The sequence below is a fragment of the Lepus europaeus genome, chromosome 12, assembly GCF_033115175.1.
Source record: "Lepus europaeus isolate LE1 chromosome 12, mLepTim1.pri, whole genome shotgun sequence".
Lineage (NCBI taxonomy): Eukaryota > Metazoa > Chordata > Mammalia > Lagomorpha > Leporidae > Lepus > Lepus europaeus.
Genome location: NC_084838.1, coordinates 59,043,913 through 59,049,467, shown reverse-complemented (window position 1 = coordinate 59,049,467; position 5,555 = coordinate 59,043,913).

The following is a 5,555-nucleotide window of genomic DNA, read 5'->3' as shown; positions in this document are numbered from 1 at the left end:
AACTGCCCCTCCCTCCCTCCCTCCCTCCAGTTATCTCCACATTGTTCTCACTGTGGCCTGATTCATGGGGATTAAAAGCCGGAGGAATGCTCGCTCGTCTGCCCCAAGTCACAAAATGGCCCCAGGAACATTCAAAGGAAATTATTTATTTGTAGAGTCAGAATACAAACACGAGGGGATTAATTCTGACACCCTTGAATAAAAGATGGGCAGCTCCCAGCGCTGATGCCAGCTCTCTGTGTAGGAGAGTTACATGTAACAACATTTATGGGAAGGAATAAATAACCCAGATAGGAAACCACATGTTTCTAGGAAGAAAGTACATGTGTTTCTAAGCTGTTAGACATCGAAAAATAAAAAAAAACTTGGTATGTCTGAATGAATTAAAATTTTCATTACCCTTATTTCAAATGCCCATCTCAACCCCACACCTGGAAAAGCTGACATCAGATAAATGATGATAAGTACAGATACAAGGGTGGCGATGGTGGCACAGCTTTGTGAATATACTCATTGCCACCAAATTAAAAAAAAGAAAGAAACCTAATTGTTTAAAAGTAGATAAAATGGTCAAGAGGAAAGGCAGGAAATGTAGCCTTCCAGCTGTGCCAGACAGAAGCAAGAGGACTTCGTGCTAAGCGTAGAGTGGGTGACAGTGGTGGAAAGCGTGGCCTCTCCTGACTTGCTCTGAGCGCGTGGCTCCTGTCTCTGGGACTGGAAGGGCAGTGTGCTGAGTCATAAATAAAGACGAATGAAAAGCTCATGCCCCAGGGTCCCTTGCAGCTGCGGCTGGACACGTGACTCAGTTATAGCCAATGAGATGCAGGCAGGAGTTGCCTCTGTGTCCCCTGGTGGTTGTGATGCCTGAAGGAGCAGTGGGCATTTTGCCACGGAGAAGGGGGTGGGGGTGAAGCAAGAAGAGAAGGAGAAGGCTAAGCCTGTGGATTCACTGTCCAGCCCTGGGTGGATGTGTGGCTATTCCAGAAGAAATGAAGAAATGAACAGCTTTTCCTTCTTTCAGCCACTGTAGTCGGGGGCCGGGGGGCCGGGGAGGGAGTAGGAGCCAAATGCCTTCCGAGCTGATATCAATGCTCTGTCATGTCATTTGAAACTCCACATGACTCACTGCTGTGAATGAAGTGCTGAAGGCCAGGGTTAAATAAAATACAAATGCTATCTGGAAGGGGAGCATCATGAGTTATAAGCAGCCACGGCTATCTCCACTCAAGGGTTTATCAAGATAGCGATGCGGTCAATAACAGGGTCCGAAGCAGTAGGCTGGGGAGACGGGGGTTTTGAGGTGAGGAAGGGGTTCCATCAGCTTCCTGTGATTCACTGAAGTGACATAGTCCCGGGCTCGGGGGAGAGGACAGGGCTAGCGCCGAGATGGAGACAGGCAGGTGAAGACATAAAGGAAGCCGGCGTCTTCCTGGGCTTCGTCTCTTGTGGGGAAAGTTTCAGTCCCGGTGTGCCTGAGGCCCTCAGGAGAGAGATGGGTGGGTTTTGTAAAACAGACCTGGGGAGTCCAGAATTCCCTTTGAAGATGCTTGGGCTTCTTCTGCCTGGGAGTGTGCTCTCCTCCCCCAGCGCGGCCTCACTGTGGCTCAGGCCCTCTCTGCAGAGCCTGCTCGAAGCCCACAGCCCCTCGATGCCCCGGGACACCCAGAGCTTCCGGGTGCTGGCCTCGTAGCCCTTCCCTGCAGGTGCAGACTGCCCTGTCTCTGCGCAGGCTGGTCTGAGCTCCCCTGGGGACCCGCCTGGCTCTGTGGAGTCTCCCCACTCCTGCAGCGCCTGCTGCCTCAGGGCTCCTTCTGAAGCTAATGCTTGTTGAGTGCTCGCAGAGTGCCAGGCACCTTTCGAAGCTATGTCCACAAACCAGTTCTTCCAATCTACAGTGCTCGGGCTCACTCCCACCCCCAGCCAGGAGAAGGGTTGCTGTCCTGATAGGGTAGGGGCCCCCTTGCTGTCGTGGCCCTGGCCCCATTCAGTTCATCCTCTTTCCCCGTCCCTCACCCCTGCTTCTCCTGCCAGCAGCACTGGGCCCTTAGCTCTTCCTGCAGCCTACACAGACACCAGACCCTGTGAGATTTTCCATGAAAGAAGCGACCTCATCAGGAGACCCAGGAGGCCAAAAAACAATGGTCTTGGGCAGTGTGGAGAGAGAATGTGCCGAAGAAGGGAGCTAACAAGGCTGGTGCCGTGGCTCACTGGGCTAATCCTCCACCTGCGGCACCGGTACTCCGGGTTCTAGTCCCGGTTGGGGCGCCAGATTCTGTCCCGGTTGCCCCTCTTCCAGTCCAGCTCTCTGCTGTGGCCCAGGAGTGCAGTGGATGATGGCCCAAGTGCTTGGGCCCCTGCACCTGCATGGGAGACCAGGAGGAAGCACCTGGCTCCTGGCTTCGGATTGGCGCAGCGCGCCGGCCATAGTGGCCATTTGGGGGGTGAACCGGCAGAGGGAAGACCTTTCTCTCTGTCTCTCTCTCACACTGTCTAACTCTGCCTGTCACAAAGATAAAAATAAATAAAAAAAGAAGGGAGCTAACAAAATCTGCCTCCAACAGCACAGGAGAAGGACCCCACACCCGGGCATCCAAATGACCTTGACCCAGTGTGCAGAAACATGCCATCCTTGAGGCCAGAGTCCAGAGCTCGGATGTATCCCTTCTCTACCACCACCCAGCCGTGTGGCCTGGGCAGCTCACCAAGTTTCTCCCAGCCTCAGTTTCCTCATCTGTAAATAGGCAAGGGTGAGTGTTTGGTGCAGCAATTAGGACAATGCTTAGGACATCTGCATCCCATATGAGAGTGCTTGGTTCAAGTCCTGGCTTTACTTCTTATTTTTTTTTAAGGTTTTATTCATTTATTTTAGAGGCAGAGTTACAGACAGAAAGAGAGAGACAGAAAGAGAGGTCTTCCATCTGCTGGTTCACTCCCCATATGGCCACAACTTCCAGAGCTGGGCCAATCTGAAGCCAGGAACCAGGAGCTTCTTCCAGGTCTTTCATGTGGGTGCAGGGGCCCAAGCGCTTGGGCCATCTTATACTGCTTTCCCAGGCCATAGCAGAGCGCTGGGACCTGAACCGGCACCCATAGGGGATGTCAGCCCGCAGGCAGAGACTTAGCCTTCTGCACCACAGTGCCTGCCCCCTGGCTTTGCTTCTGCTTCCAGTTTCCTGCTAATGCACATCGTGAGAAGCAGCAGGTGATGGCCCAAGTACCTGAGTCCCTGCCACCGGTGAGGGGAATCCCAATTGAGTTCTGGCTCCTGGTCCAGCCCTGGCTGTTGTGGGCCTTTGGCAAGTGAAATAGTAGATGGAACATCTCTCTGTCTCCCTCTCTTTCTGCTTTTCAAAAATTTGTTTTAAAAAGAAAGAAAACCTAAAAATATAAATAGCTTAGCCTAAGCTAGGGGTGTGCATGTAAATAGCATAGATTTAATAGCTCACATCCCACAGGTTTCTATGAGAAGACAATAGAGTCACAGAAAGTGTCGTGCCAGCCAGCGTCCTGCCAGGGGCAGAAGCCCCTCTGGGGGACTCCACCAGGGAGGCTGTACACCCGGACGTGCCTCAAACATGATGGAAGAGCGGTTGGGACACATGAGGAAGGAGCTGGTGCCTGGAGTTCTTGTAGTTGTGCTGCAGGAAGACCCATGCTCTCGGGCGGGAGGAGCCCAAGGGAACCTGGAGTTGCCCGGATCTCACAAGCTCTGCCCCAGGAGCTGCTCTGGCACCGCTACTGCCCCCATGACTGTTACAGCTGCCGTGATGCGGAAACAAGAGCCCAGGTCTTTGCCAATGGCACAGGAGCCCAGAGCCCAAGGAACCCGGGGTACTGCCATGCCCCTGCGGTCACCTGCTGCTACTGCTGCTGTTGTCACCTGCACCAAAAAGTGAATTACAATCCTGAAATCCAGACTTCGCCCTTGTTCCCATTTCCCACTATTCTGGGAGTGCTTACCACTGACAGAGCCAAGCCCAAAGTGGCAAGAAGGTCTGAGAACAAGAAGGTCTGAAAACTGTAGTCTCCAAATCCTGAATACTGAGGAGAGAATAGAAGAACAAGTATAGAGCTAAGAGCTGATCAACACAACCGCCATAGCACAAATCCTGGTAAATTGAGAGCACTCGATTACGTTAACTGTCTCCATCATTGTCCTCATGATTATCCCTAGTGCTTTTTATTTTTGCAACTGACTAGACGTGGGACCCCCATCGTTGTTTCACTTCTCCAGGTTTTAAGTTGCTTGATCTTTAAAGAGAAGGGGCTAGGCTAGATGAGCGCTGGAGCCCCTCCCAACAAATAATTGTCTTCTTTCCCTCATTTATGCAACTGGCAAATAGCTTCCAAGCACTCTGTCAGCCACTGAGTGGGCCCCCGTAGCTATAAGATCAGTAAGATCAGGCTGGTCACTGGTCGGCAACAGAGCGAACAAGTAAGTCACTGTGCTTCCTAGTCATCTTGAACTCACCCAGCTGGTTAAGAGCAAGAGAAACTGACTGCCAGTCCAGTGCTCCTTCCTGTTTATCTCATTATCTCTCTAATTGTTCTAGCAAAGCCCACAGCCAGGGGAAATTTCTCCTTCTGCTTTTGGGTCTGCACATAACCCAGCGTCCCTTTCTCCAATCAGCTCCCATTGTCCATCAACCACACTTCCCCACCCGGGGCCCCCGTACAACTTGTCAGTGATAGCAGGGAGGTGAGCTGCAGGGTGGGTCAGCACCTGTGGCGCAATCAGGGTAATCAGGAATGTAAAAATATGAAAGCTCTGGGTCTCCTTGATTTCCCTGTCTGCTCGATCCGTCACTCTGCTACCCCTTGGTCTCCTACTATGGCTCACGACCCTAACGTGGAGTGGGAGATCCTGTGTATTCCATCTCTCATTCCTGCTCACTCCAAATGCATTTCAAATATTGCCGTGGAAACGTCAATTCCCCAAGCCACGAAGACCCCTGTTTCCCAGAAGCTACTTCGACAAACTCTAGAATATAGATGAGCTTGGCCCAATCACACGCTCCATCTGGGCCCAGCGGATTTGCAGCACACCTGCATTGGAGGTAAATCGATTGGCGCTTCTTAATCCTGGCTACCACCAGGCAGGTTCTCTCCTACTCATTGAAGCTTAGTAGCAACATGCCCTTCACTGTAAAGAGAATTTTTTGTCCTCTCACTTGGGACTAAAGGTCAAAGTTTAAATCTATATTTAATGCCATTTTCTGAAAACTGGATTTGTGATTCCCTTTATGTTGGTATTACATATCTTAAGGGATTTCAGGGGGAGAAATGTGGGAAGCCCAGTGTCTGAGAATGACCTTTACTTTAAATGTGTAAATAGGATGGAGCTTGTGTTTCGCGTTTTTAAACCTTCTAATTGTGCTTCCAAGGACAGTTCTGGAAAGCCGGGCTTGTGTTGGGTGGCTACACGAAGCCACTTTGAAAAGAAGAGACTTTGATTTTCGCCTTGTGTGGATGAGAGGCTGAAGGTCAGCGGCGCAAGCTCTTTGGCCTTGCTGGGGACAGTTTCTTTGGAAGCTTCTTACCTTGAGCTACAGTGA